The following is a 23066-nucleotide window of genomic DNA, read 5'->3' on the forward strand; positions in this document are numbered from 1 at the left end:
TGAGGATTTCATAGGAGAATAATTCAAGGAGAAGGAACCCCTAGGTAATCCGTCTCCAGACATCTGACAGTCCTTAAAGTCCCCATTCTCTGCAGAGCAGCAATGTATGTGCTAGCAGATGCTATTAGGACATGCAATAGAAAGAAAACGGTCCAGAATGAGTGACAATGCATATGCTAGAGATCCAGTAAAAGTATTCAACAGAGGAACTGAGGAAACGTGGAAATGAATGGGGCTGAAGGGTGATGTCCCCGCTGCAATGTTTTTGTATTCTAAAATGCTCAGTCCCCAATTAGTGGGTTTGATGGGGTACTGGAGGGTGATGTAACATGGCTTGTCCAGGCAGCCAGCTGGACCACCCTGAGGTCTGACTTTAGAAGGAGCTCTCCTTCTGAGTACAAAACCAAATGAGAGTTCAGATTCATAACGCCCGGATTAAAACTGAATGTAGATCACAGAATTTTCCCTACTGGTAGCACCACTCAAATCTGGATTTTTGTATGCACGTTTCAGTATTGGATCATGAGACAAGAAGTGGCTTTATTTACTAACGTGAAAGTCATCATTGTGCAGAGCACCAAGAAAGAAGCTGCTCTCTGCTTTATGTGCCTAGAATGTATTTTGGGTAAACTTAGGTAACTTGAGGACAAAAGTCTTTCTGCTTCCCTGTAGAAGAATGAATCTGACCTCAATATTCAACACTATGTTTTCCAGATAAACTTGACTTGTGTTATTGTGTCCATCATTTGGGTACACTGGAGGAATCACTCCAGTTCTGTTCAACACCTGGGGCTGCACGTGGACTTCTAATTAGAGTGAGTAACTTACAGATTTTTTTCTTTTTTCTCTTTCTGAGGCGTAAGATCATTCTCTTAATCCTAGAAATAACTCTATTAATTTTTTTCAATGTAACTGACTACATTAGCACAAGGGAGATGGCTGGAGATCGTAGGATAAAAGGCATCTATTGTGTAATTCTCTAGATTAAAGCCGTCAGGCAATGAGGTGGATTCCGAAAGTCAAAAGGATAAATGTCCTGTGACAAAACAAGATGAATAATTTCCTTTCAGTTTCAGTAAGGATGTTGATAGTGACCATGGTGTGAAAGCAGGGCACAAATGGGATGGTGTGTGTGGACATTTAAATCATTATAGCTGAGGTAGAAATAAAACTCAAACTGCTTGATGATGCAAGAGGTTTGATAATGAGATGATAATGAGGGGAAGAAATTGCTTTTATTTCTGATATCTGAAAGGACTGTTTTACAGAACGTTGGTGCAGAAGCAGGTTGATACTGTATTACAAAAGCATTGAAATCATGGCACATCTATTTTAGAGGGAAAAAGTGATCAAGGCACTTGTAAGTCTATTAGTGTGACCTCTGTAGTAGCAAAAACAACTTTGAAAGGCAAAATAATTAAAACAGTAAGATGGATCACAATGTGTTCTGCAAGAAAAGACCACAGAAGAATAATATGGTAACTATTTTCCAGCTAGTTGATGTGCTTTAGATCTGAATCCAAATAAGCTAGAAACATTTGATAAATGCAGTATGAGAAATACTCATTAAGGCAGAGGTAGGTAAAATGAAGTTAAATCAAATCAGAAGAGCGCTGCAAAAAGAGATGAGTTCTCCAGGAAAGGAAGTATTTCAGCGGGGCTGGTCAGTAATAAAGTTGTGGAAGGGTCAGTCCTGTCTGATCCGATTTCATATTCTCACTACTAATGGAAATGAACACAAAACACCAGTGACAAAAGACACTGGAAAAAGCCAGTGTTAATTGAATGGAATTTACTGGGCTGCTGATAACTGCTGGACAAGTGAACAGAAAAATCTGTGTAGGAAAGTGGTGATTATGAAACCAAGAAATACCTGGGTATCTCTGACCACCTTAGATCACTGAAGCAACAGTAAGTGGTGGAACTGTGGAAAAGGAAGCGTTCTCAGATACCTGAGGCAACACGTCTAATAAAACATGAGAAAAGCAAAGTTTTTTGACATTAATACCTGGTACCCCTTCATCTTCACTGCTGTGCTTTTCTAGACACCCTGCCCAGTGTAAACTGTCTCGGGGAGCAGCAGGCTCTGGGAAGGACTGATGGAATAATCAAGTGGATGGGGAGTCAAAGACCTGAGTTCTTTAGAGAAATAAATAACTGCTGTTGCTAAATGAGTGAGAGGTTTGTGGAGGATAAGAGGAGCAGAACAATTCAAAATGCCAGGGAAGGAGATGATCTGTTAAGCTCAAGGGTAGCACTGACACAAGAACAAATGAATGCCAACTAGCCATGATTAAATTTAAGCTGAAAAATATAGGCAGGCTTCTCAGAGGCAGAGAGGAGAGCTCTTCTGCAAAGACTTCCAGGAGTTGAGAAAACTTGAGATTCATCCCATCTAACTTTAGATACTCGGTGAAGGTACTTACCTTAGGGATTTAGTCCTACAAAACTACTCTGTAATTAATGTAAGAGCCTCCTCCAGAATGTGACTCAGATCTTAGGTGTGTTGAATTATCCTGGAGATGTCTCTCCTTCACTAGAAATCCAAGGAAGCTAGTACTGACTGCTGTACCTTGGTTAAGTCCCTCAAATATGATGGATGATTCTCCATATGGAAAGGATCAGTTTACTCCTAGACAAAGACTGATTAAACAGTGCTATGGAGCAGCTACTTACCAGAGCAAAGGCATCGATTTGAAGACCCAGTTCTGTTTTGCATCAGCCTATTTCCACTTACATCTGAAGCCCAAAAATATTTCAAAAGGAGGTTTATGCTGCCAGGCTGTGCTTGGTGTTATCTTCAGAACCATGTACAGCCTCTGGATTCTGACTTGACTTCTACAAAAGTTTCAAGTGTCACTGGAAATCATGGGAAGTTTAATTCTGGGAAGAAAGATGGGTTGTTCATAGTGCCTGTGGGCAATAGTTTTGTCTCTGTTGGAGAAGAGGCAGGATTATTGACTTCTAGATTTATTAAAACAAATTTTCTTAATTTTGCTTAGATTGATGAGCTCTTTAATAGCACGAGTTAAGCTGTCCAGATCTTGAGTTTCTTATTCTATCCCCTCACTGTTTTACAGTGTATTGTGGCCTTCTTTATGACATATAATAGTGTGTCTACATTAGCAGATCTTCTGTTGTACACTAGTTGTTATATCTTGATCGTAAAGAAACAGCCTTTCCAGGTCTCTTGCTGATCTGTTTCTCCATTTCATAAAGTGGTACTAATTTCAAGACATTTGAAATTAGACAAGAAAATGGAGCCTGGAAGGTGACGTGGCTGCTGGTGGGGGTGAGGAGGAGGAGAAGGAAGCTCGCTAAATACTGCCCTTCCAGGGATCCTGCCATTAACTGATGCATTATTTTTCTAAGCTCATTAAATAACCCTTAGAACTGTGAAAAGGTCAAGAGAGAGGGGAAGGAGCTGAAGATGCCTGTGGATTTTGGTAGTGTTGCCATTTCTAAGCAAGCAAAGGAAGGGAGGAGGATGAGGAGGTAAGGATAGGGATAAGGAATGAAGTGTTTTTTGTTGATCTTTGCAGCATTGCCACCTCCCTCCCTCCCTCTGAAGGCAGTAACAGCATTTGCCCGAGATGCTGAAAGCCACAGATGAGGCTTTCAGCAAATTTTGTCCTTCCTCTCTACCCGATTTGCTTCATTTCTCCCTACAAAATGCAATTCCTGGGCTCACCTCTGTGCTGGGGACAAAGAGAGAGAGCCAAGTGCAGAGACCCAAAGAGAGAAATGATCGCAGGGAAAATTACCAGTTGTTTCCTCTCTGTTCACCTGCCTCGAGTGGTTCACTTAATTAACAATGCAAGTGTGAGCTGACAGATTTGGCAGAGAACAATAATGCAGTGGGAGGTGATGGAAAGTAGTCTTGCTGGGAAAGTTGTTCCTGGTTTATAAATACACCTGATTATTACAGAGTCGCCCATTAATGACTCTGTAGTTTATAGCAACATTCCCTGTTCCCAGCCCTTGTTTTCATGGTGTTATGCAAAGGTGGCAGAGTTCTTCTCTGGGAGGTGAAATTCATTTTGCAGTGCAGCTTTGTTTTCATCCACTGAGCATTTAAAAACTAAAACAGATAGAACCCACCTGGTTTCCTATGGGCAAGAACATTAGATAAAGGTGGGTTTCAGTCTACACACATAGGAAATGTCTTCGTTTTATTCTTGGATCAAAATATGAGTCGCAGGAGGCACCAGGCTCAGGGTGGTTGTGTCCTTGGCTCTGAAGGGCCGGGGTGAAAGGAAGCCTGGTTCTGCTCTCCTTTACTGACAAAGATCAGGTTCTACTCCAGCATACTCCAGCAAGTCAGAGAATTACAGTGGAGGAGAAAAATCAACAGCAGGAAACCAGATGAGTAACCAGCTGAGCAGCTGAGAAGTAGGACACGTAAACTAGAATGTGTGTGATTTTCCCATAAAATTAAAGCGTTGTAGATGGAAACTTAACCTACCATCTAAATATTAATGCTTTGTAAAGTTTGAGTGTGAACTCTATAATTTAGGCCAACGTTTAACTGGGGAAAGAATTGAGCTGGCTTTGCTGAGCTGAGAGAGAAACCACGTGTGACCAGGCAATGCAGCCTAATGAGCTGCAGCTTTCCCTACCAAAGCTATTCTTCTAGTTTCATGGCTGATTCTAGTAGTCCTGGTCACAGGCTGTGTGGGACCTGACCCCAGGAAAAACCCTCTTCCCTTTTTTTTGGCTCAGACCTCAGACCCTCATTTGTATCTGCTCTGTTTCTCCTGGGTCTGTCTGGGTCTGTTTCTCCTGGGGCTGTCAGTGGGCTCTACAGAAGCAGCTCATCCTCAGTTCTCCTTGCACCAGTTATACCCAGACCCCAGTGCAACTCGCTGTTTGCAGCCAGCCCCAAATTGCAGTCATAGCCAAGATGCACTCAGTGCCATGGCAGGAGGTCAGTTGTGGCTGCATCCATTGCTGTGAGATGCAGAAGTTGTGTTCTGGTTGCTTTAGAAAGCCAGATCCTGTTTGGGAGCACAATATGCAAGAATGCCTGAGGTAGAAAATCAATTTTTTAGACTTTTTAATGGGTCTGTCTTCTAAACCCATTTGCAGGATATCCAGATATGCAACTCAAATGCCATCCGAAGGGATATGAGGAAGAATTTCAGGCAAGCTCAGAGGTCTCCAAACCTACTGATGCTCTGGGGACCTGGGGTATGCCAAGCAGGTTTACCTGTTTACAGAGCTCTTCTTCAGCTACTGCAGACAAATTCCCTTGAGCAAAGAAAATGTTTCCTTTTAATTGACTCTTGTTTCTTACTTGTGAAAGACAAAATCCAAAAGAAAACAAGCAGACAAAAATTAAAAAACAAACAAACAAAAAAAACCCACACCAAAATATCAACAAGTCAAAGTTTTAAATTGAACTGGTAGAAATATCAAAGGCAATGCTTTCAGAAAAGTGTCCGATACTTTAAATACTGTTCATGATTTTAATACGAGACTAAGGTGAAATGTGAAGCTGGTATGTGGGGTTACCAAGTGGTGAGAGGGCTGTAGGTCTGTGATGCATTGAGTAAAGGACATCATTAGGGTTCACTTCTCAAAGAAACTCCCCTGCAAAGCCCATCTGTCTTCCCCTCTCCATGTGGCCCAGGGAGGTTCATCAAGTAAAGCCCTCATGCAGCGTGTGCATGGGATTCAGCACAACGTCGGCCTTTGTCAAAAAGGTGTTGCTCAGAAATTCTACACAAATAAGAATCCAGTTCTTTGGATTCTGTATGAAAAGAATACTGAGCGCTGTGACATTCAATATCTTTTTTGCTTTTTTTTCTTTCCAACTTTCCGGAACCGATGAATATAGAATGTAGATTTCTGCCCTTTGCCTTGGGAAAGCTGGAGGAGCTTGGGTCTGTTTGTCTCCATGTAGAAAAATTGCATGAAAGCTTCATTTGCCTGGGTCAGAAACAGAACAAGATTGTTTTCTGAGGTCAAGGCTGTCCCTGCGTAGCACTGGTGTTTTAGTGCTGAGTTCACAATATTGCTGATGGGTTCTTATTCGTCTGAGAATGTCAGTTCTTATGACTAGATTGAGATTAAGGTCAATGGGATTAGGGTGTGCAGCTTTACCAGGCACAGCTGAAAATCCCTGTTTGCGTGGCTGGCTGCCGAGTTCACTAGGAAGAGAAGAGCGATGTCTCAATGTTAGGACATGCATTCCCCCACCTACAAGCACGTGTGGACACCCAGAGCCAGGCAGCACATCTGTAGAGTGGGGAAGTGTTTGGCACGTGCTTCCCTTGGGATTAGCACTTCAGCAGAGAGCGCGTTGAGCCCAGATCACACATCTTTATTTACCAAACAGATTTCTGCTTGTTCAGTTGTGTGAACGAGTAAGTACAAGACAGAGATGAGCTTCTCCGGAATTGGAACAGTTTCTTTGTCAGCCCTATGGCTCCTCCATTTAATTCCACAAATCTGCTGTAATCGGAGTGGCTTCACCCACCGGCTCGGAGGAGATGAGCGGCAGGGAAGCGTCGCTTCCTTTGCAGCTCTCTGCGTTCTCAGGCATTGCATCAAAGTGGCATGGAGCCTCCTGGGAAAGGGATTTGCTATAACTCATGTCAGTCCCAGCCACATTATGTTTATGGATATGATAGACTGAACACTGAAATTACCATTTGCACAAATGATCACACAATTCCTTCAGGCCTACTGTGTGCCTTTAATAGTCCTATCTTTCAATAATGAAGTGGAGATCAGTCAGGACTCTCTGGAAATCCCATCTTTTTCTTTCATTTCTCTCTTTTTCTCCTCCTTTTTTTGGGGGGCTTTTTTATTGCACACATTATTTTCGTCCTTTCTCTGAGCCAGATCCATTTACCAAGAGGTTTTAAGGGAGATCAGAAATTAGATTCTCAATATTCTGTTAATACTCCAGAACTAGCAAGCTGGCAGAGAAAATTCATTGCTGCTTGGGGCAATGAGTCATAGAAATCTCAGAAGTTAGGGAACTGCATATAGGGAAGAGGGATGCTATTCATGAGGCCTCAAATACAGTACAGGAAAGATACTTTATAGAGTGAGCTTTCCTTCTGAACTTAATAGTGGTTCTTACATGCCCTGCTCCATTTCCTGTAAGATTTTACTCTGTCTTGGGATACTTCAGCACACAGGGCCAAGCAGCTGAATGCTGGTGTTACAGAAGTGTGTCTGTTGCGTGGGCCAAGTAAAGCTCTGTAATAACCAAAATCAAGATGGGTTTGACCCTCTCAACTTTATCTTCATAAATACCTTTACCACAGTTCCATTTACTCCGTTCCGAAGGAAAGAGTCTCTATGAGAAGCACCAAGTTTTTTTCCTGAATTTAAGGAACTTCAAGGACTTACCCAAAGCTGAAAGGTTTAAGAGAGAGCTAGAAATGGGATGTGCAGAATGGGTTAGAATTGAATTCTAGAACTGAGGGAATCTGACCTTTCAGGACACACTTTGAGCACTGGGCATGTTCTGGAGAGGTGATGGGAAAGCTGCTGACAGCAACAGGAGTTCCCACCAGTGATATTTAGCTAACAGTCCTGGGAACTGGGAGCAATAACAGGTTGTGCCCTCGCAAGGAATGGTGCTGTGTATCCTTGTCAGGACTGCAGCCCCAGATGCAGAGGTGGTGTCAGTCCACGAAGCTCCTTGACAGTCTATGAACTGGACTCACAGATAAAAAATCAGAAGGTTTTGATGAAGCTGTACAGGGAAAAATGTGAATCTGGCTATCTTTCTATTCAAGTTTTTTGTTGAATTTTTTCCATCCTCTCCCCTTAGAATCTCATTCTGTGCCCCCATCTCTTCTCCAGATTGTTCCTCCATCCTCCTACTCTCCTATTTATTTCCTTCCTCATTACATCTCATAGCATCTTCCAAACCATGTATACGGCCATGCTGAGATGAGATTATTTCCTGAAAATATAGCCCACTGATGGCGATGGTCAAAGCCATCAGAAAGATTCCATCACAAACACAGCCCTTCTCAAACTCCCCATGTGAGTGCACCAAAGTTCCTGTAAAAGCATTGTGTTTAGAAGAAAATTGTGTCTGGAAATGGGCTTGAGAGTCCTCTGCAAGCCTCTGCAACGTGAGCAGCAGTTGCAAGAGCTGGGGAGATACACTCAGAACTTGAGCAGCCTCTTGGTGAGGGTTTCCATCCTGAGCTTGAAGCCTCCATTTCCCCTCTGCCTTTCCAGTGGTGGGAAGCTGCCAATGTATTTGTTTTTAATTATTTCCCTTGTTGCATTCGCTCTGTTTTCTTGCTTATGTTAACACAGCTCTTCTTGCTGCCTGCGCTCGGCTGCCTATTTGTCATTTCTGCTGTTTGACGTGTCGTGGTAATCTATGTGCACCCAGCCTGCTGTGCATCGATATTTACTAATGGAGCTTCTTGTATTCAGAGGCTGTTTGCAATAAAAAGATAATGAAGAAAACTCCTTGACCCTGTCCAAGCAGTTTGCAGAAATCACGGCTATTGACAGGGGTACGTCCATGTCTGAACGTGGCGTGGGGAGGGCAAGAAGGAGGGAGCTGAAAAAGGGGGAGTAGGGACCTGGGAGAGATGTGGGGAAATAAAATAAAGGAGAAATAGAAGGCAATGAGGGAGGGGTATGAGAGATGGAAATTATTACAGGGAAGAGGAGAAGGGCAAATGGAGATCCAAGTGCTGTGGGGAGAAAAGCTAGAAAGCCAGGAGAGAGACAGGGATTAGAGGAAACAGAAAGGAGAGTGCGGACAGAGGCACTGTTGGTTTACAGACGTTGAGAATATGGCTCCATAACTGCAGGTTTCTGTGCCATGGAAGTGATGCTGTGGTGTCTTCAGGCAGAGCAAAGTTTCTGTGTCACAACACAGCACCTGATAGGTTGTACAGTCAGGGGATCTTTTTCAGTCCTGAAGACCAAACCACTGTATGTAATGCATTTTGCAGTAAAATCCTTATGGATTTTCCCAGCTTCTGCAGCATGAAGCAATAGTGAGATCAATAAATGGCTTCATGCTTGCAAAGTGGCCAAAAGAAGACATTAAGAGAGATTTTGAAAATTCTGGGCAAGTTGTACAACACAAACAAATCCCAGTGCCTACAGCAGAGCACTTAAATCCACGCTTCATGGCCCGATTCCCAGAAGAGCACATGCAGTCTTTGGACTCTAAGGACTTATTCCAGCACAACATTGTGGCCTTTAGTATATTTGTGTGCATTTTAAGATGAAGCATTTTACAAAAAGTTTCCAGTCTTTGCTAATTGTTACCTGGCACAGAGACATTCCAAGCAGGATTGGGACACAGGGAGCTCGGTGTCTCCTGCTGCTGTCTGAGCAGCGCACCGTGTTGGTTTGCAGTAATCCCACTGCAGGCTTTAAATCAGTAGGGACAGGGCTGAGCTGAAGAGGATTAGCAGGAGTAATTTACAGGCTGGGCTGTTGTTCAGAAGTATTCCTGATGCAGCCTAGGCCGCATTGATCTGTGTGTTTCAAAGTCTCCAATACAAAAGCAATTATCAAGGACCTGGTGCAGGCTGAGGGAACTGCAGTCTCCCTTTAGTCTGATTTTTTTAAAATTATTTTCCCCCAATATTTTTAGCTGGTTTTAACCTGAGCAACTTTCTGTTGCGAGCTGAAGGTTTTGGTGTGAGGTTTCACAGCAGCTGGTCAGCTATAATAAAACGTTTGATGGGGAATAGTTAAAACAAATTGTTTTGACTTCGAATTTCATTTTGGTAATGGCAAAATGTTTTGTTTTGAGCACAGGAAAACTCTTAGTTTCCAGGTTTTTCTTCCCCAACCAAATTTGTATGGATTTTATATTACATTAATACATTAATTTTCAATAGTTTATAATAGCGTTGTGCTCCATGTTATGTCATTTTGATGTATCCAAATGATTTTATTAGTTTTGCACAATTTCTCTTCTGTGAGAAGACTTGAGAACCCAGGCTGCTTCTTCCGGCTCAGAATTTCCTCTTAAAATGGTGGTTCACTTTTCTAACCATAGCTACGACACCAACAACTCATCCTTCCCCTTCTCCAAATATTCACCATCCTTCCCTCTGCCTTTACCACTCCTTCCTCGTTCTTCTCTGCCCCATCTCTGGAGGTATTCAAAGCCAGATTGGATGGGGTGCTGGGCAGCCTGATCTAATGGCTGGCAATGCTGCAGCACTGGCAGGGGGGATTGAAACTGGATGATCTTTAAGTTCCCTCCAACCTAAGCCATTCTATGATGCTTTTTCCTCCTGTTTTTAGCTTATTCAGTGAAAATCTCCTGTACTCAAGAGAAAAGCGAAGGGGTAGGAATAAACCATGGGTTTGGGGGAATAAGTTATGGGATAAGGAGCAAAAGCGTGGTTGTGTTTAGGAGAGAAACCACATTGAAGAGAGCTCAGCCATGTTTAGTATGCTGAAAGAAGTTTAAATAGAAAGTCAACGAAAGTCTATAAAGATTGGACTAAATCATATTAGACTGAGGCAATCTGGAACAGACAAAGGAAGAAGTGGGGGGAGAGGGATTAGCAGAGGAAGGGAAGGTCTGTCACATCTTACAAGGAATGTCTGTGCAGTCACTCAGCCCTTTGCATTGCTGCTTCCAGGGGTGGTGGCAGCAGCAGTTATTGGCATTGCTGTTTCTGGGGGTGTTTTACACCTCTTCTCTTGGTGAGACGTAACAGGACCATTGCATTTTACAAGGCTGCCTTACTTTCATCTGGATGTGGTGCTCAGGGACATCATGTAGCTGTGGGTTGTTAGGGTAGTACGATTGGGTTGAGGTTGGACTTGGTGATTTTGAAGGTCCTTTCCAACTCGAGCAATTCTATGATTCTGCAAATCAAAAGAGGAGACAAAAAATAATCTTAAAACACTGCAATCTGTGTTAAATATCTGTGGAGAAAATGCTTTGGAAGCTTCTCCAGCTGTGTGGGTAAAAAAACTGGAATATGCTGCTTGTCCTGAAATGGGTTGTTTTGACTTTGTCATCACAAATACATTAGATAGCTCTTTGAGAACAGTAAAATTCTAATAAAAGCAAGCAGAAACAGATACACAGTATACATATCAATATATATTTATTCAAGCTGTAGCCTCTGTGTTTGTTAGCTTCCAGTGAGTTCATTTCATGCCCAGATGCAGCTGGAAGCCCTGTAGTCTGGCACTGCTCCTGTTTCCTCGATGAGAACCCACCCCTGCCAGCAGCCTGGGGCCGGTGGCACTGCACAGATCCCACTGCATTACCTATTGCATTCCATTTGGAAGGGGCCAAACACCTCTGCAGTCCCACCCCAAAGACCTTGTGAGTGTCTCCTATCCTTCACCAGCAGCCGTGGCGGTCGGGCTGCTGCGCTTCATTTCCTGCAGAATTTCAGCTGCTTCGGTATTTATCAAGAGCATCTGTTAGGCAATCTGGAGGGGAGCAGTAATGGGGCCATTAGTGCTCGTGAGGAAGGAGGTTCTCGGCTGCACCGAGGCCAGGCAAGAGGAGGCTGTGTGCTGTTCAGGGTGTCATGACCTTGAGCGCTCGCTGATGAGCGATGCCGTGTGTCTCGGAGCAGAAATGACAGTGATGATGTTGCTCTGAGTGGATGTGCTTACAGTGCTGCTCTGAATAGATGTGCTCTGGTCACCAGGCCTGGAGAGGGATGCAGGGGATGGACTGTTAGAAACAATCAGCAACTCAGCGCTGGGCTCGTGCAGAGAGACCGTGCCAAAGTGCAGTGAGAAGCATGGAGTAAACCATGCAGGAGTGCGTGTGCTGTCTCTGATGACAAGTGACAGGATGAGGGGAAATGGCCTCAAGTTGCACCAGGGGAGGGTTAGGTTGGATATCAAGAAAAACTTCTTTACAGAAAGGGTTGTTAAGCACTGGAATAGGGAGCTGGTTGAGTCACCATCCCTGGATGTATTTAATAACCGTTTGGATGTGGTGCTCAGGGACATGATTTCGCGGAGGGTTGTTACATTTGGTTAGTATGGTTAAGTTGTGGTTGGACTTGATGATCTTGAGTCCTTTCCAACTAAGCAATTCTATGATCCTGTGATTCCTTGAAAGGTCATCTTTCATATGGGGCCTTTTCTGCCCTCACTGACCCACTGTTGGTGCTTGTGGGCTCCACAGAGGTGAGCAGCGCTGTGCACAAGAAATGGAACTCTATGATGAGTGGCATGCATAACACGTAAATCTCAGTGCCAAACTTCTCTGCATGTACAGCAGCTCAGCAGGACCCACAGTGCCCACAGTACTGTCCTCTGGACCCTACCCCTACGTGCAGCTTGCAGCTGCAGCCCCCAGCCTGCCCAAATTTCCAGCCATTTCTTGCTGCAGCAGCAACAGTGCAGCGCCTCGCTCTGGGTTTGGCTCCACGCTCTGCAGGGCAGCTGTGCTATGGCACAGTGGTGGCTGTGCAGGGAATATTCTTTGCCCAAAATGCTGCACAAATACACTTAACAGAGCAGATCCCCTTGCTTTGCCTGGAGAGGCAGCCGTGCTGGGAACACGCAGCGCCTGTTGGTTGCTGAGTGGTGTCCAGAGGGAAATGGCTGCAGTCCCTCTCCATTTCTGAAATGGAACTTGGTTCTAACAACAGGCAAAGTTTTCTCGATGCCAGATTTTTTTTTTTCCCCTTTGATTCACACATCTCCACGCTTATATAGTCCTAATTCATTTCTTCAATGGCCCTTCAGCCGTTATATTTTTGCTTGTCAGGGTGCTTTTTAATTTTTTTTCCCTTATAAAAATATAAAAACGTTTAATGAGGAAATAATGATATTTTCTCATGTCGCTGACTATTTTTCCTGTCATCTTTGATGTGCTTGTAACGTGGGCGGACAGGTTATTTATGACCGGGGAAATTAAATATTATTTCTTTTTTTTTTTTTTTTTCTAATTCAGTCTGTGTCATCTTCCAGTTCCCAATTTCTTTCCATTAAAGTTATTGTCTTTGCTGTTCCACTCGACCATTTGCTGTTGGTTTTGTAACAGCCCTGCCAGAAGATGCAGAAAAAACATAATGGAGAAAAGAAATGGCATAATTTGCAGGAGATTCTTTTCTCGTCTCATTTAAATGGAGACAGTTTGTTCCTGAGCGTCAAAAACATCAAGAGCAACAAAAATATGAAAATTGGTAATTTCTTGCTCTAGGAATGCTTCCAAAAGATTTGGAGGTTCTGTTTGATTCAAATAACTACTAAATATGTGTCCAAGCCAAACTTTCAGCATAAAATATCCTAAAGCCTGCACTGACTGAGCCTGAGTTTTTTTGTAAGCTCTGTGACCCCAAATGTTTCCCTCATCTGCTCCCAGAACATCCTCAAAGCTGCAGCAGGAATCGCAGCCCCGAATGCATTCCTCAGAGGCTCTGCATGGGCTGTTCCTCACCCCGTGCAGTGGGATTAACCCCCTGTCCTGCACTCATTGCCCAGGTTTCTGCAGCCACCGAAGGCAGGTGAGCAGCTCGTGGAGCCTCTTTGCATTTGTCACTTTTATGAAGGGTGGAATTGCTTTTCGTGGCTGTGGATTTCTCCAAGGACCACAGAGGAAGCCCAGACAGCAGCCAAGTCTTGGCAATCAGCTTTAAGGTGTCTGAACTAATGGGAGAGAAATCCCAGCCATTTTTTCCATCTGCCCTGTTCCTATTTTCAGCTACAACAGCTTCAACACGAGCCTCCCACAGCAATCAGAGGTGAACCTGAGGCTAGCAACTTTAAATGCTAGAGAAATAAAGAGCACCCTGACTAGTTTTGTCCCAGAATATTCTTGTCCCATCACTTGTGTCTTTTTATTTTTTTTTCTCAGTTGCTCCTCATGCTTCTGGTGTATTCAGTAGTGTATTTTGTAGAGGAGTTTTTTCCTGCTTTCTTTTCGGTGTCGTGGCTTTGTTTCATGGCTCCTAGCACTGTGTATCGAAGACAAATCCAAATAGCCTTATATCATCATCTTCTTTTTTTTTTTTTTTCCCTGTTTTTTTTTTCTGGTTTTTTTTTTTTTCTTCTCCACATCTCAGCAAGGCTGCTGCTAATCTCTTCTTTTGCAAAGATTAGAAAACTAGTTTTTCTTTGACCTTTCTGAACAATCAGAATCTCGGAGTCCCCAAGACGTGTCCCCATTATCTCATCTTTTGGGTTGCTGAAAATGATTAGGCAGGACAAAGGATGTGTTCAGAGCATTGGAGTTTCAATCTGCCCTTAGGGAGTACCTGGAAATAAAAGCAAGCGGAGGGGGAAAGCTCCAGCAAAAAGAAAGGTTCGACCTTTAGAAATCATCCTTGGCTGGTGCTTTCTCACCTTTCCAAATATACATAACTGAGATCTAGGTCTCTAAGTGCAGGCACCTGCATCTAGACTAATTCCCCAAAGGACTGCTCCCCTGTGTGTTCGACTGAAATGAACACTCAGGACTTCTGAAAATGAGGTCATAAACAGAAAAGTAATTTGGAACTATTATTTTTTGTTTATGCTATATCTAGCCATGCAGCCATCCATCTGCGGGAGGTCATCTTTACAAGATTTTATTCAGGAGTAGATTACCCTGTACAGTAACTCAGAGCAAGGGATGAGTGATACTCCTCCCACTTAGGATCAATCTAAGAGCAGAACTGCAGCTCATCAAGGAATGATTTCTTCACCTGATTTCAGTTGTTGATCATCTCCTGCTTTCCCTTTCATTCCTGCACAGCTGCTTTCTGCACCTATGGAACCTTTGCCAACTTGCTGCAAAGGAAGCTGAGAAAGGAGAGGAGTCATTATGAGAAAGTTAAGAAAAAAAAGAGAGATTTTTAAAAATGGGCTCAAGCATGAAGAATGGCCTTTGTGAACAATTCAATCATTTATCATTATTTCATTGGCATTGTATGAATTATAAATTCCAGATTATAATGGAGTAATATCTCATCTCCTCTCTCCCCGAATGGGCACTGGATGGATGGATGGCCAGGTAGGCTGCCCTCAGACCAGCAACGTTCTCCAGAAGTCACTGTTCACCTCAAACTGCTTTCTTGAATTCACTTTCAGCAAGTAGATGTTGATTTTTCATTGCTCTTTTCCACATGTGGAAATTGAAAGAACTTAGAAAACAGCTTTTATCTTTCTGAAGAAAGCTTACTTAAAAAGAAGAATTCTTAATTTTCTTTTCCTACTAAAAATAGAAAGACTGAGCACTGAAAAAAAAACAAAACAAACAAAAAAAAAAACTGAAGCTGGACAGTGTTGCTTTGCAATGAATCCAGGAGCTAAGGGCTCAGTGTGCACACAGAGTGCTCTGGAAGTTCAGATGTTGGGTGATGCCACACTGACATGACTCGCTGACCATCTGTTAGTGTTTCTGTGCTGGCACAAAGTTGTCTATAGATGAAGATTGGATTCACAGCCATGATGTAAAGAGGATTTGCACCCTTTGAAGCTTTTCTGTTCAGAAGGCTCTGACTTCTGGAGTGTTCCTGTTGTGCCCACAGAAGAAGAAGCGACTCAAGAACATGAGTGGGGTTAGAAAAGAAAAGAATTCTAGCTGCAAGAGATTCAAGGAGCTGTGAAATCTACTTTGAGAGGTAGTTGCTGTGTTTACTTAGCAGACTATCAAGATCTACCAGAAACTAACAGTAGCTATAAACATCAGTGGACCAGCTTCCATGTTAAGTTACACTTTGGCTAAAAGAAGAGGTACTAAATAGAACAGCTATTCTCCACACATTATTAATTTGGTGGGAACTTTTTTCCAGTTTTCTGTTACATGTTTATTTCCTCTTTACTCACAGTGGGGTTTCCCTCCCTCTTCCATAGCAGGTAAATGCCTGCTTCAGCTTATCTGCTAGGGGAGATGGTGGCCTGAAGCACTTGGGGTTTCATGAACAGAGATCTCTGATGCTGTGTATTTGGAAAGGAAAATCCCATCTTAAGGAGAAAGTCTCACAGTGTACCATTAGGAATTTATTTTCCTCTGAGACACACAAAGCCTGATTCTCCGTTGTACCTTCCTTTTGCTTGGAGCAAAAAATAAAGGTGAGCAGAGGAGGAAAGCAGGATAGGAGGCTTAACCCAGCTTTGTGGTCTTTGTACCCCAAGGCTTTAGAGAAGCCTAACATCTGCATTTGAAGAGGTCATTCTACTCAACCTTTGCTTCCCAGGCACATCGTGATTACCCAGCACTCCCCAGAGATGCAAAGCACATCTACACAGATCCTGATAAAGGGCTGGCAGCGACAGGGAGATTACTTCATTTGGATCTGAGGTTTTCAAATAAATACACCTGAATCTAAATCCTGTCCTTTCATAAGCCAAAGGGTTAAAGCTCTTCATCAAGACAAGGCGCTCCCCAGGCAATCTGCATCGAGGGCTCTGAAGCAAGGGAATGCTGTTGACCCTCACATCACTAACTTCTTCATTCCAAAGAAGTTCTGGTGGCCGATAAACCTTTGTCCTTTTTCTTTGATTAGCTTTACTCTGGCTATAAATCCCATTTTGTTCTGTGCTGGGATCTGGCCAAGGAAATATTTCTATTAACCTGGAGCAGCAGGGGAGCAGCTGGCTCGGAGTGCCTGGAGCGTCCTGTAACACTGACACTTCTTTCTCTTGGAGACCCAGACTAAACCGAAGGAAATCCGTGTTCCTTCTGCGGTTATTTTGCTAGTCTGGGAGCTGGCAGAGCTGTGTGGGCAGGCTGTCATTAACCTAAAGATGGCAGTCATTAGAATTTCAGTCTAAAATCTGTTCTCTCTCATGTGCGTCGTCTCTGCTGTGAGCCTTAATTTATCCATTCACAGAGTGGGAACACACTCCTGCTACTTTCACCGCCCAGTTGGCTTCAATGTAAAACATCTGCAGCACCTCCTGCCATTGAGAGCTTTGAGTTCAGTGCCTGAATGTCAGAGCCCCTGTGGGGAGGGCAGTGGCGTTCAGCTCCAGGATCAGCAGCCTCCCTGTGCTCGATGGGGCCTCGTGTTCTCTTAGAGCCACACATGAGGCCCTGCATCTTCTGCATGTCTTCAGCCTAGAGGAAGAAAGGAACCCTACTTTTACTCCCTGGTCCTTTCTGCTCAGTTATGGCTTTTTTTGGGTGTGTGTTTACCCCAAGCTTTCCTGCCTGAGGCCCTGCTCAGTGCACCAGCCCCACTGCTCAGGCCCAGCAACTTTCCCCATCCAGGCCTTTGGCCTCTGAGACACTTCTCCATATTGCGCAGGTGTAAAGTGAATCCCAAATACGCACAGTGAATGTTAAAAACTCTTGTTCCCAAAGGCAAACTCCATAGTGACTCATCTTTGGGAGGCTCCTGGATTTTAGAATTGGTATATTTTCTACTTGCTGTTATCTCAACTCCCTCTGAGGCTTTTGCCATGTATTTGCTGTCCTTTTATATACGCTGGCTCCCCACTCTGCAAAGTCTGTGCCCTCAGCTAGCACTGCTTTCTCTGCTACCACTGTAGTGTGTCCTAGAAAGAATTATAGCATTGCCTTTCTCTCGACAGCGAGGTCATCTCTCAGTAACATACAATAAGCTGTACCTGGGCCAAAGGAAATGGGTTTAGCCTGGCGGGTAATTAATTTTCTCAGGGTTCAGTTTCCCATACTGAAATTGGTCTCAGTCCGATCAATTAGAAGAACATTTTGCAAACGAAACTGATTATGAATCATGGGTTTCAGTTCAGTTGTGGAAAACCTGATACACGACTTGGAGCAAAACACAGAGAGAAGCCTCAGCCCATTCATCCAGCTGGTGCAGAGAAGTGAGAACAATACACACACCCTCACTGCTTCAAGGAGGAAAAGGTGCAGAGACTCAGCCCAATTGCGTGTTTGAAATGACCCTCAGACTTCCTGATGAGCTGTCCCAGGACTGTACATCTCATCCCCTGCTCAGGCAAGTCCTGCTCCCTGCTCCCTACAGACCTGCAAATGAAAAATGAAGAATTATAGGATGAGGAGCATCCCCCAAAAGCCCTTAATTCAGACTTAATGGTTTCAGACAACCAAAGGAATGATCTCAGAAAGCTGAAGTCTGTATCACCATCATCTTCCCCTTCCCATTTTCCTTTGCAGGTAATAGTCACAGAAATGATAGCAGCCTTTTCAATTGCAATTTAGTTTTTTTCAGAGTATTTCCATCTCAGCATCCAGGATTCATCTCACATAGCGTGAATAGACACCACTGCTGCACTACTGGGAGCACTCTCCATCCTTCTGCTCTTCTCTGCCCCAGGAACTCTGAGCAGGACTTCTTACTGCTTTTACTTGTTTCAGGTGGAGTTTAATTTACAAACAAAAGGAGATAAATAACGTCCGGAGTTCAAATGAAATTTTGCTGAGGAACATCTTTTTCTCCTGAAAAAGCCACGACACCAAACTTTGCAGTTGTCTGAAGCCTTGGACAGTTTTTCATTTGTGTCGGATGAACCCAGTTAAAATTCCCTCTCATGGACTCGGCATTTAGAGGCATTATGCTGGAAGTAGCTTAATAACTTTCACTTAAAAAAAAAAAAAAAAAAAAAAAAGGCATTTCATAGCACCATGCAAAGTAAACAAAGAAACGGCATTTCACAAAGCAGGACCTGCTGAAGGGGGCCAAGGGTGCACCTTCAGACGGAACAAGTCTGGATATGCTGAATTCATATCCTCTGTCTTCCTAACGTAGACTCTTCATAAAGAGTGAAACGCATTTGAACAGACATGTCTTATTTTGCAGTTGAAATACATAATGTATCTGTTATCTCCCGCACTGCCTTTTAGAAGTGTCATTGGCAGGAGAAGAGGGAGGCTTGCGCTTCTTGTTTCAGTAGGAGGAAACACTACAACGCTGGGTCACACCTGAGGCAGGTATGTCACCAGCATGGTTTGTTCTTTATGAATGGAGTCTCATTGTGCCAGGAAAGTGGAAATGTTGATTGTGGCTTTTAGTTAAAAAAAAAAAAAAAAATTATATATATACTGTTATATACCTTCGAACTGAGGAGCAAGACCTAGAACCTGACAAAAGGCGAACCTGGCTAATGTGCTGCTAAAAGCAGAGAAAGGAGGGCTGTTGCTCCTGCAGTAACCCCTGCTGCTGAGGAAACAGATACAGAAGCTATTAGGGAATGTGTAAATATGAGGTTTCCTAGCAAAGGAATCAAACCTAAAATACTGCTCTGGCTACAGGCTAACAGGTCTGCTGCTTTAAGATGCAATGTAAAAGCTGATGTCCTGACCTCTTGTGGTCACTAAATATACACTGCCAGATTTTCCAAGCATATGACTGTGTTCAACACACTGTCTCCTTCCCTAACGTTGATTTGCTTTACTGAATAATGTTATCTTCAGAGCCCTCCTCACAATTCCACCAGAGCAGAAACTTGCTCAGTGTGCCCAGTGCTTTTGTAGAGGTACAGTGTGGCACAGCTGGAGATCCTCACCCCCTGACAAATGCCAGAGCACCCTGCAATACAGCCACGGACAATGAAATAACATTACTGTGTGACCTGTTGCTCTGCATAGCTGTTCTCAAGCATTCCTTGGAAGCAGAGAACATGAAATGATCATTGAATTCAGCTTGACAATTGAAGTTCAGAAGTAACATCATCTTTCCGAAGGGGAAGGTACAGGCTAACTGTAAGTGATTCTTTTTGTCATTGCCTTGAAATGTTTCAGGACACGTTCAGCAAAGAAACTATCCTTGAAGAGCTGACAAAAGTTGTAGGGCAAAGTATCTTTTGCATGAGTGTTGGCAGTCTAAATTATACGGGATTCAAGCTTCCAATATATCTTATGGTTACTGTCTGTGTCTAGTGAGTTTTGCTGTAAAGAAATGATGGGGTTTGAGCCAACCATCTGGCGTGACCACATGGGAAACCAGACTTTGATTCACACCTCTGCAGGCTGGAGTCAGATGCTGGGAACAATGAGGACCTGACTCAAAGACAGTCATTCTTTTCACTCTGTCTTTGTTGTGTGCAATTTGGGGCTACAGATGCAAATATGGTCAGGTACAATGACCACTGGAAATTCAGAAAGCTTTAAGGGAGAGGAGCTGATACATTGCTGGAGGAATTTTAATGATAGGAGGGAAAAAAAAACACAAAAAACCCACAAAAAACCAACAAACAAAACCAGCTGGATGGTAATGTGGTTGACCTACTATTTTGGGTGGTGCTTTCCTTAAGAAGTAGACCCCGTCAATCTGTCAGTGATGTTAGATGTGGTTTTCATGTTTTCATAAGGATGTAGGATTTATTTCTTTGAATGCAAGCATAAGCTGAGAGAGACTGAATGTTACCCATGTGGATGGATTATTTGGTGATGTTTTGACTCATAAACTGGAAAGCTTGGTGTTTGCTAAGACTGTGATAAAGTGCAGATGCATCCTAAGTTGTCTTCTATCTGCTCTGTCCTCTGTCTGATGCCTGGGATTCCTTTCTGGTGCTTGATGTGTCTTCCAACCCAGAGCATGAACGCTTCACAAGGTGTCTGGGACCAAAGATGTTTGCCTGCATGAGACTACTGAGTGACTTAGATAATGCCACTTGGGTTAAGAGGCTGTTGATAACTAAACATCCAGCCCAGCAGTTTAAAGGCAGCAAATAGGGGAAATGTGAGATGGAGTGGAACAGTCGCACTGGTTCCAAGCGGTGAGCACATTTCCTGCTATGCACCAAGCAGACCAAGGCCAATGGCATTTCACTTCTGGAAGGCCGGCTAAGGGAGAATGAGTGTAATGGAGCTCCCTGCTCATAAAGGTCTGTGCTGCTGCTGTGAGGTCACTGGGGGATGAGGCACAAGTGCTGGAAATGAGGGAAGAAAAGGCAATTTCATACCATAATGCACTATGTCTGAACAGTAAACAGACACTTACCCTCTGAATGTTCTCATCTGAGAAGAGGAATAAAGGAAAAATAGTCTGCAAGTCAGGAGCTTCTGCCTGCCTCTCCTTCAGTAATCTGAACTGAGCCATGCTCAGAACAGCCACTTGGCCATTATTTTCTCCGAGGAAAAATGGTACAGAGTGCAAGAAATAAGGGTATAGCTGTAATGGAGGTGAGCCAGGCTGCTGGTTTGGTTCTGCTCTTGGAGTCAGCCCAGACTGTCCTTACCCTAAGCAGAGAGGGTTTGGGTTTTACCATAAGGAGATACAGGTTTGATAGTTCCTTTTAAGGCCAACCAGCCACAGGAGAAAGCCTCAAAGGCTGCATGGGCTGCTGCCATGTCTGTACACTGCTGAGAAAACAAGGAGAGGCTCCACCAGTGTGTCCTTCACAAACAAGAAATGAAGTGTCCACAAGACAAGGCAGTGTTCTAGAAATTGTGTTTCCATGTGGTATTTCAAGATATCCCTGGCATATTCGGCTTCTAAACTGGTGAATTATTTCTTCAGTTTAGAGGCTGAAACACAACATACTGACTGCTCACTACTTAGTAGGGACTACCAGGAAGAGCTGAGGCTGGGTCTGCCTTACTGTGTGATTTTATTACCTGCAGTTCCAGTAGCAGAGGTGGCAAAGAGTAGATAGGGAAACATAAAAGAAAACCACTTCTGTTGCCAGGTAAACAGAGCGATTTGGCGTCTTCACCATCGCGTGCCCTGATGCAGGAACAAACGAGATGGGGTTGAGGTTACAGTTTGCTATGTGCTCATGCACATGGTAAATCCCCACCAGCTCCTCTGGTTCCTCACGCAATGGGGAGTGAGCCCTGACCAGGGTTTCTGGGCCATATTTCAAAGCAGGAATAGAATCATTCTGAGAACGGTTATCTCCTTTCCAATCTGTGGTCAGATAACATCCCTGTGGCAACCATTGCAATTGCCTATGTGGAAAAGTAACGTTCAGAAAGTAATTTAATGTAATGGATTGTTTAGCTTCCTTTTAATTAAATGTAGCAGCTGGAAACAAGAGGAAGACAGTTTTGTATCACCAACTAGTTCTCTAATTGCAGGCATCCTCCATAGACCCTGCTTGATGTACTGCACTTTCAGCCCAACTTTAAAACCTGTTACTATTGCTTAAGCACCCCAAAACGTTATGATCTTTTCCACCTTTCCTGAAATACTGCCTTGCTTTGTTTTATTTTGCAATGTATCTTTCTCCCCAGAAATCAAACCACTGATGAGAGATTTGTGTCAAATTAGCCCAAACAGTTCCAGGAATCTCTCTGAGGAGTCCAGCAGGCACACTGGGGAGGACAGTGCTAAAGTTCTTGGGAAACTGTTCTTTTCAAAGGACTAAATGAGGAACTCCCACTGTTTAGTCCCAACAGATGATTCTGGTTTTTTGAAGAGGACTGAACACATTGATGGGGTGCCTTTCATGTGAGCACAAAGGGCTCTTTGTAGATCGTATCAATACAGTTGTGACTCAGATGGCCACTGCGGTTGTGATGTTGTCAGGCACGTCTCTGGGTGGAATAGTGTCTTCATAGCAAGACCATGTAATGCCATCATTTGCACTGTAATTTTGAAATGGAAGCTTCTGGCAAACATATCTGCAGAAGCACAGGGGAGTTCAGTGCAAAAGGGTCAAAATTCAGCTGGATTACAAAAGCAGGATAGCCAGGATGTTAAATGTGCTTAAATTGTGTGTACAGGTAGGAGTGGGTTTTGTGAGACTTCCCTCTAAAAGGTTGATATAAGGAGACTGCTGGAGGACGAACATATCCTCTTGGTTTGCCCCTAAACTGACTAATTACCCAGTGCCCAAGGCCATGGGCAAAAAGCCCAGTAGGTCGGGTGAGATCTCAGCACAAGTATGCCTATGGCCATGGGGAATGGCTTACATTCCTATTCCTATTTGGATGCCCACAGATTTACTGCAGGCTGTGCTCAAAGCTAAGGACAGGTTAGGAAGCCACATCTGTACTTAATGGGAAGCTGGGCCAAGGCGCTGAGCGTTTGTTAAACAGCCCTTTGGCCGCTGTGTAAATCTATACCCACTGCAAAGAGAATAAAGCATTAAGGGAAAGATGATGCTGACTTGCACGTTTATAAAAAAGACTTTTTAAGATTTCTGATGGGGTAACTCGCAGCTGCTAAATATGCTCAAGGAGCAATACAGTCAGAACATTTCTTTCCTTAGTCTCTCTATAGTGCTTTATATTTTCTCTCTTG

The 23066-nt window shown here is 43.6% G+C and overlaps 1 long non-coding RNA gene across 4 annotated transcripts in view; it reads left to right on the forward strand.

Annotated features, from left to right (window-relative positions):
• The window catches only part of LOC116234181 (uncharacterized), a 160357-nt gene that overhangs the window by 122848 nt on the left and 14443 nt on the right, over nucleotides 1-23066 (forward strand). For all 4 annotated transcript variants that reach the window (XR_016458753.1, XR_004168075.2, XR_016458750.1 and 1 more), the window contains one exon: nucleotides 715-815. This is a non-coding gene — a long non-coding RNA (uncharacterized LOC116234181). The remainder of the gene's footprint in view (nucleotides 1-714; nucleotides 816-23066) is intronic.

This window comes from Phasianus colchicus, chromosome 19 (genome assembly GCF_987193195.1).
Source record: "Phasianus colchicus chromosome 19, bPhaCol1.hap1.1, whole genome shotgun sequence".
In the NCBI taxonomy this organism is placed as follows: Eukaryota; Metazoa; Chordata; class Aves; order Galliformes; family Phasianidae; genus Phasianus; species Phasianus colchicus.